The 8,985-nt window shown below is 44.9% G+C and overlaps 1 pseudogene; it reads left to right on the top strand.

The window, feature by feature from the left end:
* The first annotated feature begins 1,456 nt into the window (after positions 1–1,456).
* Positions 1,457–2,666, top strand: LOC103746137 (annotated as a pseudogene).
* The last annotated feature ends 6,319 nt before the right edge of the window (positions 2,667–8,985 follow it).

Here is an 8,985-nt window from a genome sequence, read left to right as displayed (position 1 = left end):
GCATACCACAGCATGTGTTTGGAGGTCATGGGATAAGCTTGGGTTGGTCCTCACCATATACCTTGAGTAAAGCAGGGTCTTTTCTGTTATTTGCCACAGATATATCAGATTAAGATTCTCCTGACCCTGCCTCCCATCTTGCTATTGGAGTGCTGGAATTATGGACTTGTACCACACCTGGATTTTCGTGGGTTCTGAAGATTCAAACTCAGGTCTTCATACACTTGGCAAGCACTTTACCCACGGAGCCATCTCCTCAGTCTCCAGAGGCAAATACTTTTCTATCACTTGAACCACTTCCTGTGAAACAATGGAGCAACTATACTTCAAAATGTGTACATTAACTAAAATGCTTGTTAATGCTTGAGAAGTCCTATGATTTGAGGGCTTCTTTTCAGAGCTCCCCCTTTGATATTTGCAACTTTATTCACCCTAAAATGACTGCCTTTATTTGAATAAGTAAGTTTTGGTATGTGGGTCTTTAAAAAGTCATTTACCTGGTGTGTAGTCCGTACCTGCAATCCCAATACTTGAGAGGCAAAGTTGAGTTGGAGGCAAGGCTGAGCTATAGTGAGACCCTGTTTCAAATTAAAAGAAGTCATCTACCTTACTTCAAATCTGACCTTTTAGGTATTCATTTTAAAAATCAGGTAAAGCTCTGGGCTGTAAGCAATAGTTGAAAAAGCCAGTGATTTTAGTTCATTTGGGTTGGTCCAACAAAATGGTAGCTTATAAACAGTGGAAATTCATTTCTTCCAGTTTTGGAGATTGGGAAAGGCAAGATATTTGTTGTCTGATGAGGGCCTGTTCCGTGGTTTGCAGACCACCCCTTTTTACTATGTCCTCACATTAGAAGGGAAAGAAGTCTTTCTTAGACCTCTTTTAGACGTCTAAGAACCAATCCTATTTATAAAGTCACTTCCCACCAAGCACTTTCCAAAATACCCCACCTTCTAAGACTACCACTTTCAACATGAGTTTTGGGGGTCATAAATACTCAGACCCTATCGAGTCAAGTTATAATTGAAACTGCAATTCAGTGGCTCATGTGACTGAAAAGATTATTGCTACTTTGTTAGCAAGGCTTGGCTAACTTGAATGTCCATCTTTCCTCTTAGCTTTGATTTCCTTTAGGCTGGCCACAGTTTTGCCCATATTGGCACTCTGGCTGTCATCACAAAACTACAGAGACGTGAATTGCTGTATGGGTTTAAATAATCTGGACTCGATCTGAGGCAACTTCTGAGCCAATATATATTTCATAGTATGTACACGTGTACTTATATGTTATATATGTGTGTATGTATATTCATATTTGTGTGCATATGTACTGCATGTGCATGTGTGTGTGTTGCTCTTTGCCACTGAAAAGCAACTAGACTCTATCTAGAGGTGCCGGGAAGCCAGGCTCCCCAGCCTCAGCTCCTTTGATCGCTTTCCTTGGCCTTTGACCACCATGGCCAACCCTAGAACCCAAAAAGTTCTTAAAGAAATCAGGGTACAAGATGAAAACAATGCTTGCTTTGAGTGTGGTGCGTTCAATCCTCAGTGGGACAGTATGACCAGTGACATCTGGATCTGCCTGGAATGCTTTGGGAGACACCGTGGGCTTGGAGTGCACCTCAGCTTTGTGCTCTCTGTTACAATGGACAAACGGAAGGACGTCGAACTGGAGAAGATGAAGGCTGCTTGAAATGTGAAGTTCTCAGAGTTCCTGGAAGCCCAGGAGGACTACCAGCCCAGCAGGTCCTTAGAGCCCAAGTACAGCAGCACAGTGTGACACTCTTTACGGATAAAATTGCCACTTTGATGGCAGAAGGTAGAAAATGCTCTCTGGAGTCATCACCTGCTTAGAAGTGGACCCCACCTCAGCCCAAGATGCTGCAATCCACTGCCCACTGACCTTCTGGCCAGCCATAGAATGTGACTGTGTCTGGGGACAAGGCTTTCAAAGACTGATTGATGACCTGAGCTCCCATCAGGGGATGCAAGAGAATTGCTATGTGGGGTTTGGGAACATAGTACTACTTCAAAAGAGAAGATGACTTCCTCAACAATGCCATTGTCATCCCTGTACTTGGGCTGGAGCAGTTTCACCACTGGGGCAAGCAAGTTTGCCTCTGCAGCTAAGGAGGGTACTACAAAATTTGGATCCCAAGAAAGCCAAAAGGCCTTGAAGTTGGGCCAGAGCCTGAATGAGAATGTCCTCAAGCCTGCACAGAAGGTGAAAGAGGGAAGGATTTTTGATGTTTCCAGTGGGGTCTCTCAGTTGGCATCCAAGGTCCAGGGAGTTGGCAGCAAGGATGGCATGATGTCACCACCTTCTTTTCTGGAATAGCCAAGGATTCTTCAGATAGACCCCTAGAGGGTCACAGCTACCAAAACAGCAGTGGGGACAACTTCCAACATGGCACCATAGGCAAGAGCTTTTGGGAAATCTTTGGGAGTGCTGAGCCCCCCAAGGCCAAGTCCCCAAGCAGTGACTGCTGGACCTGTGCAGATGCCTTAACAGGGAGGAGGAGCTTGGACAGCTGGGATGTGTGGGGCTCAGGTTCTGCATCCAATAAGAACAGCAACAGCAACGGCTGGGAGAGCTTGGAGGGGGCAGGAAGGGCAAGGCCAAGGCCACCAAGAAGGCAGTGCCATCCACAGCTGCCGTCCAATGAGGGCTGGAACAACCAGGACTAGTAAGGCCTCTGTTGTACCCTGGCCCCAGCCGTGACTGCTGTGTTTGCACTTTGCCCTTCATTTGACCTCAATGTGAAGACAGTGGCTCAGGCAGGACTTGAGTCAGTGCTGTGTGCCTGGTGCGGGGTGGCTTTCTCCAAGGCCTCAGGTGACGTGCCATCTACCTGCCCCTTAGGTCCTCTGAGCAGCCTTCCTGGGCTCTGGGTTCTCGGGACCCAGGGACTGTCTTGGCAGCCTCAGCAGAGCTAGGACTGCCGCCTTCCCTCTACGATGTTGTCAGCCAAGCCAGACATCTGCTTTTGTTGAGTGTCTTTTAAAAACTTTAAAGTTTTATTATTTTTTCTTCTTAAAGAAAATGCCTGGCGTCTTAAAGCTGGAAATGAAATGACAAAAGCAATACTGGATCCACAGTGCCACCGACACCCTCACTCAAGTCCACATCCCGTGCCCTGAAACTCTCCTTGTGACCCTCTCTACCTTTCCTGCATCAGCCTGTCTAATCCTCAGTTTGATGGGACAAACCCTCCACAGATGGCCACACATGGCAACATGGGCTCCTGCCCTCCCTGGACACCAGACTTAGACTTGGCTAGCCCTGGACAGCTCAGAAATGAAGAAAAGAGAGCAAAGGGGCTGGGAGTAGTTTCAGCAGATTTTCCCCCCTCCATTCTGATGCTGGGGAGTACGAGCATGAGAAAGGTGGGCCTGATGGGCCAGCTACCACTGCCAGGGCTCAGGGCTATTGATGGGGACTCTCCATATAGGCAGAACATCTGTTGGCAGTTTGCCATGTATTGTGTCCATGACAGTCCAGGCTTTATTCAAGCCTGGGTGTTGCAGGGTCAGACGCAGGTGAGTGCACCTGGTTGTGATTGCTCAGCATGTAACTGCCCTCCAACTGGCCCTATCTGACCCTGTGGGCTTTGTGGAACACTGCACTGCAGATGAGATATACTATGTGATGTCAGTGGTTGGTGTGATGGCCTTTCTCTTTGAGGATGTGGTTGGTGTGATGGCCTTTCTCTTTGAGGATCCTATGAGTGATCTGTCTGGTGGCTGGAGAACCCAGCTGGAGCTCTGTCTCCTTAAACCCATTCCTGTCTGATTCTTAGTTTGGCCAGCAGTGCAGAAAACCTCTAATAGCTTGCCTAATCTACAGAGCCACTCAATAAATGGTAGATATTAGATGAAAAGGAATTTGAGGCATCTGCCTGGCATGGTGGTGCACGCCTGCAGTCTCATGTTTGGATGAAACAGTAAACGAGGGCATGGAAAATGGTAAGAAAAGAAGATGGGCAGCTATTCATAAAGAGGGAATTTGGGTTTGCATGTTGAACTTAGTTTGTACTCAGATATGTAAAAGGAAAATATGCCTTTTACTCCTTGTATCGTAACTATTATTAAAAATATCAACACCAAGAGATGGTCTGGGTACCATCAATCAAGCAAGAGATTATTATATGTTTGGGTTGGGGGAGAGTGCTGACTCCATTAGAGATGCTGTGTTTTTGAAAGTATTCTTGTTGTAGACATATGTTACTTATGTTAGCGTTTGTGGCACTCCCTCAAATAGTCTTTAAAGTCAGAGGTAGTCTTACTGATGCCCTTGGCAAATATTTCTTCTATGAGGTAAATTCTTGGTAATTCAGGGCCAAGTTAATGGGTAAGGTGGGGGATTAAGCGGAGTAATTCTGATTCACATTAAAAAAGAAAATTAGTGTGACTATTTTTTCTCCAATTTAAAGTGGGTTTTGAGAACAACGGTAATAACACTTTAAGAAATCAATTTTGTACTTTCATATTTTACATATGGACTGTATTAACTCAACCAATTATGTAATACTTACTAGGTCCTAGGCATGATGTTAAGTGCTGGGTTTATAAAAATAAATAATTACTGCTCTGTGGGAACCCACGGGAAGTTCAGTCATCATAAGGTATGGAAATCTGACTGTGAAGTTTGTTCTGTGGACCATTGTGGGCAGTGAGTGTGGGTGAGGTGGCTGTGGGGTCTGGAGAGGTTTTAAAGGAGAGAAAATATTTGAGTAGGAAATTAAAGGATGAGTATGAATTTGCAAGGATAGGAAGGTATGGGTGTGTGTGTGTGTGTGTGTGTGTGTGTGTGTGTGTGTATCTGTATGTTTCGGAAAGAAATGTATATGCAAAGCCCTGGGAGTCATGGAGGTCAGCACAATTTCCTGGGGAATAAAAATGATGAAACACTTAAAGGCAACCTCTTCCTGTTCACTGGGGCTGGGAATAGTGTTCAATTTCTGACGTCTAACTAGGGCTAACATTTTTCTTTCTTATTGAATTTTTGCAGCTTTCACATATAATTTGATGGTATTTAGATCCCCTCCTTTATCCCCACATCCCCTTATTGTCCCCGCACAATTTAATATTCTCTATTATATACATAATAAGGCCTATAGAGTCTAATTTGTGTCTCCAAACGTCCTTCAATATGGCTCTATCCACTGGAGCCTGGTTAACCTACCAAGAATCACATGCTCAAAAGAGACTGTCCCTGCCCCTCTCAGCAGCTATTTGCTGCCACAGTTTCCTTAGATGGGGTTGGAACTTCTTACCTACTTCCTCATGTCTATACTGGGATTTTTTTTTTTTCTGTTTTGAGCTTGCATGGACTTGTGCATGCTGTCACCATTGCTGTGAGTTCATATGAGTAAAGTTTCCTTGTGGTCATCCACCACCTCTGGCTCTTACAATCTTTCTGCCCCTCTTCTGGAATGATCCTTGAGCCTTGGCATGGGGCGGGGGCTAAGAAATTTGATATAGGTGTCCTATTCAGGGATAAGTGCTCTGCAGTAGGGCTAACATTTTAAAACACATTCTAAGATGTCCAATTTTAAAATCAGCAGATAAAAGACAGCTTGGAGGAAAGATTGTTCCTGCTTGATTACCCCTTCCAACAATTATTGAGGACTTTTAGATGAGGAACCTGACTGTTCAGTGGGTTTAAGTAATTTGCTCAAACTCTGTAGAGAAGAAGTTGAATTGGGCTTTGTATCTGCCCGGGATTTCAAACTCATGCTGTACTGTGCTCATCATTTCCTCTTTCTCTGATGACTCAAGACTTCATCTCACTTCAGGAGCAGCATTTTGGGCATGAGGTTATCCTGTTCAATTTGGAAGACGGTGATGTAGCCACAGGTGCAGTGGTCTGAGAACACAGACTACAGGCAGTGCCAGGACTCCTGGTTCCCCACTTCTGGGGTGCCTAAGGATCCTGTGAGTGGCTCAAGACAGTTCAGAGCTCAGGTTCCATTTCAGAGAATCTGCCTTGTTATATCAGAATGACTCTGATGTAAATGTATTGTGTTCACAGTTCGATTCGATTACTCTGTAATTCCTATGTGAACATGGCTTTTCTCTTGTTCCCTTTCTTTTTTCTCCCTTTGTTCTCCGTCCATTCTGCCACCTTTCCCCAGTTTCCTCCTTTCCCTTTTTATTTTTATGGTGTTTTATTGTGGTGTTGCAAAAAGCTCAAATAATTGAGGTTTTGTTCAATTTGGCTTCAAAGTTTGAGGGAATCACAAGTATCACTCTCTTCCTGGGTGCTCCCAGCTCTCCTTTTCTTTTACGGTCTTGTCTTTTCTGCCCTCCACAGACCTTTCCATCTCAAGTTCCTGGGGTTATGATACACTCTGGGTACTTAATGCCTTCTGATTATAATCAGGATATATATTTGAGACAAGATCTCACTGTGTAGAGCAGGCTGGTCTTGAAATCATTGAGATCTACCTGCCTCTGTCTCCCAAGTGCTGGGATTAAAGTTGTGCACCACCATACCCAGCACAATCAGGCTTTTTGAAACCCATGACCCAGTGAAGGTAGGCAGGTTTCAACTACTTGCCTTCCTCTGTCTCTCTGTGTGGATGTGTGTGTATGGTCATGTGGGTGTGCATGGAGGTCAGAGGTTGATGTTGGGTCTTTCTCTATTAGCCTCAACCTTAGTTTTCCAGACAGGATCTCTCACTGAATCTGGAGTTGGATGATTCAGCTAGATTGGCTGACCAGCACACTCTAGGGATACTGCAATCTCTGCCTCCCCAGCATTGAGATTACAGGCATGTGGGGCTATGGCCAGCTTTTCTTATGTGGGTGCTGGGGATGTGAACTCAGATCCTCATGCTTCTGCAGCAAGCACTTTACAGACTGAGCCATCTCCCAGCTCTTGCCTTACTTTTAGTGTTGTCTCTGTGAACTCCCTGTGACCTTCTTCCTCAGTCCTGGCCTTTGTAGTTCATCTGCCCTTCACAGCATCCTGGAGGTTCCTGATGGATGCAGCATAGACTCAACACTAGGACTCTTTTTCTAGTTGGCGCTCAGCCTTCACCATGGCTCCTGGTGAAGCCCTTCCCCTGGGGATCCCCAGACCTGTGCTTTCCTCCTCCAGCTCTGTTACTCTTTTCACCTTGCTTTTCTAAAAAAAAGAAATCCCCTTTTAGCTTTTGATTCAGCTCTCCTAGCTTCAGTTATTTTAATAACTGGGGTGACTCCCCTTCTGATCATCACATATCAGCTCTGTGGGTGGCCAAGCATCCCTGTGGGGCAGTTGCCTCTTCTTGTCCCCAGTGATAGAGATGAACACTCTTAATATACTACATTCTTTTTTTAAAAATATTTTATTATATTTTTATGTGTATGAGTGTATTGCCTGCATGTATATAAGTGCACCTGTGTCATGCAATGCCCAAGGAGGTCAGAAGAGGGTATCAGATTCCCTTGGAACTGGAGTTATGGATAGTTGTTAGTTGCCATGTGGGTGCTGGGAATTGAACCCCAGTCTTCTGCAAGACTAGCCAGTGCTCTTAACCACTGAGCCATCTCTCCAGTATGCTGAATTCTTTGAACAAAATCACACCAAATGGTTCAGTGAGTAAAGGTGCTTGTTGTCAAGCCAGAAGACCTGAGTTCAATCCTGGGACCCACATAGTGGAAGGCGAGAACTGACTTCCATAAGATGTCCTCTGACCTCCACATGTGTGCCTTGGCACACACAGACACAAATAAATGTAATAATATTAAAAAAGGGGGCCCTTCTGTAATGGATTCCTTTTTGGCTTTCTGTGTTTGGCTGGCTACCTGGACTTTAGATTCAGAATAATTGGGTTCAAGTCCTGTTTGCTGACTGTAAACTTGGACAAAATTTTAACCTTTCTAACACCCCATTTCCTCATCTGTAAAATGAGGACCATAAGGTATTTCTGAAGTTTAAATAAAAGAATGCTTGAAAAGCTGTGTGTCTGGGTGATTGTTTTTATTCCTTCATTTTACCAGTTCAATTTCTATCCACCCTGCAAAGCTCAGTTACGTTTGTCCATTGTAGCCAGCAGGGAACTCTGCCCTAAATTGTCATGACCCCCTGATGTCCAAGATTCATGCTTATTTCCTATAATATTTAACATTGGATTATTGTTGTTCTAGGTGCCAACTGGTATTATTCTTGGTTCTTGGTTTAGGGAAAGTCCTAGAATACTGATAATATAGAGCTTAGTTTTCTTTCAGGTGTCTTGTTTGAGTGTACACTGAGATGAACTGGAAGAACCTACATTGCAAATGCCAAGGGCCTGTTGTCAGCAGATGAGGAAGTCCTTGTCTAGGGAGCAGAGAGCACCTCAGGCTTTAAGGAAACCACGGGGGGTGTGAAGGATGACCTCGCTTTGACTCTGTTTTTCTGGTGATTCTCAGACCTGGATATTCTGTGGAATCACCTGGAGAGGTTAAAAAAAAAAAACAACAAAAAAACCCAAACCACAAAACATTGTGGGCTAGTTAAATTCAGATCTCTGTGGGTGGTGCCCAGCTACAGGGCTTTTAAAAGGCTCACCAGGTAGTGTTACTGCACAGGTGAGGTTGAGAACTGTCCTACTCTGAACTCAAGCTCCCCACCCCCTCCACCTGGGAAAGGGGCTTTAGTATGAATGACCTGTATTCAGTCTGCTCTTCCGGGGGAGCTGGCTGTAATGACTTGTAGGAATTAGCTTTTAAGAGAGCAGCGATGTTTTAAGGTTCAAGCTGTGCTATGAAAGAGACAGTTATTATGCCATAATGCCTGCCACCCACTCGAGTCAGGATGCTCCCAGCATTCCACATGCTGGGTCACTGGTGCCATCTCAGAGAACTGACAGAGCTCCCCAGGGTCCTAAAGTATTTATAAGACTTACAGTGTTTCTGCAAGGCAAGCTTTGCTGCTAGAAGCCGGAGATCTGCTAAGAGTCCACAGAGTTGGCAACAGCTGCTGCAGGCTGCTAGAGAAATATTCTCAAGGCTGAG

This window comes from Nannospalax galili, unplaced genomic scaffold (genome assembly GCF_000622305.1).
Source record: "Nannospalax galili isolate Female #2095 unplaced genomic scaffold, S.galili_v1.0 scaffold383, whole genome shotgun sequence".
NCBI lineage: Eukaryota > Metazoa > Chordata > Mammalia > Rodentia > Spalacidae > Nannospalax > Nannospalax galili.
The sequence above is the reverse complement of the archived record's forward strand: the minus strand, read 5'-3'. Positions and strand labels throughout refer to the sequence as shown.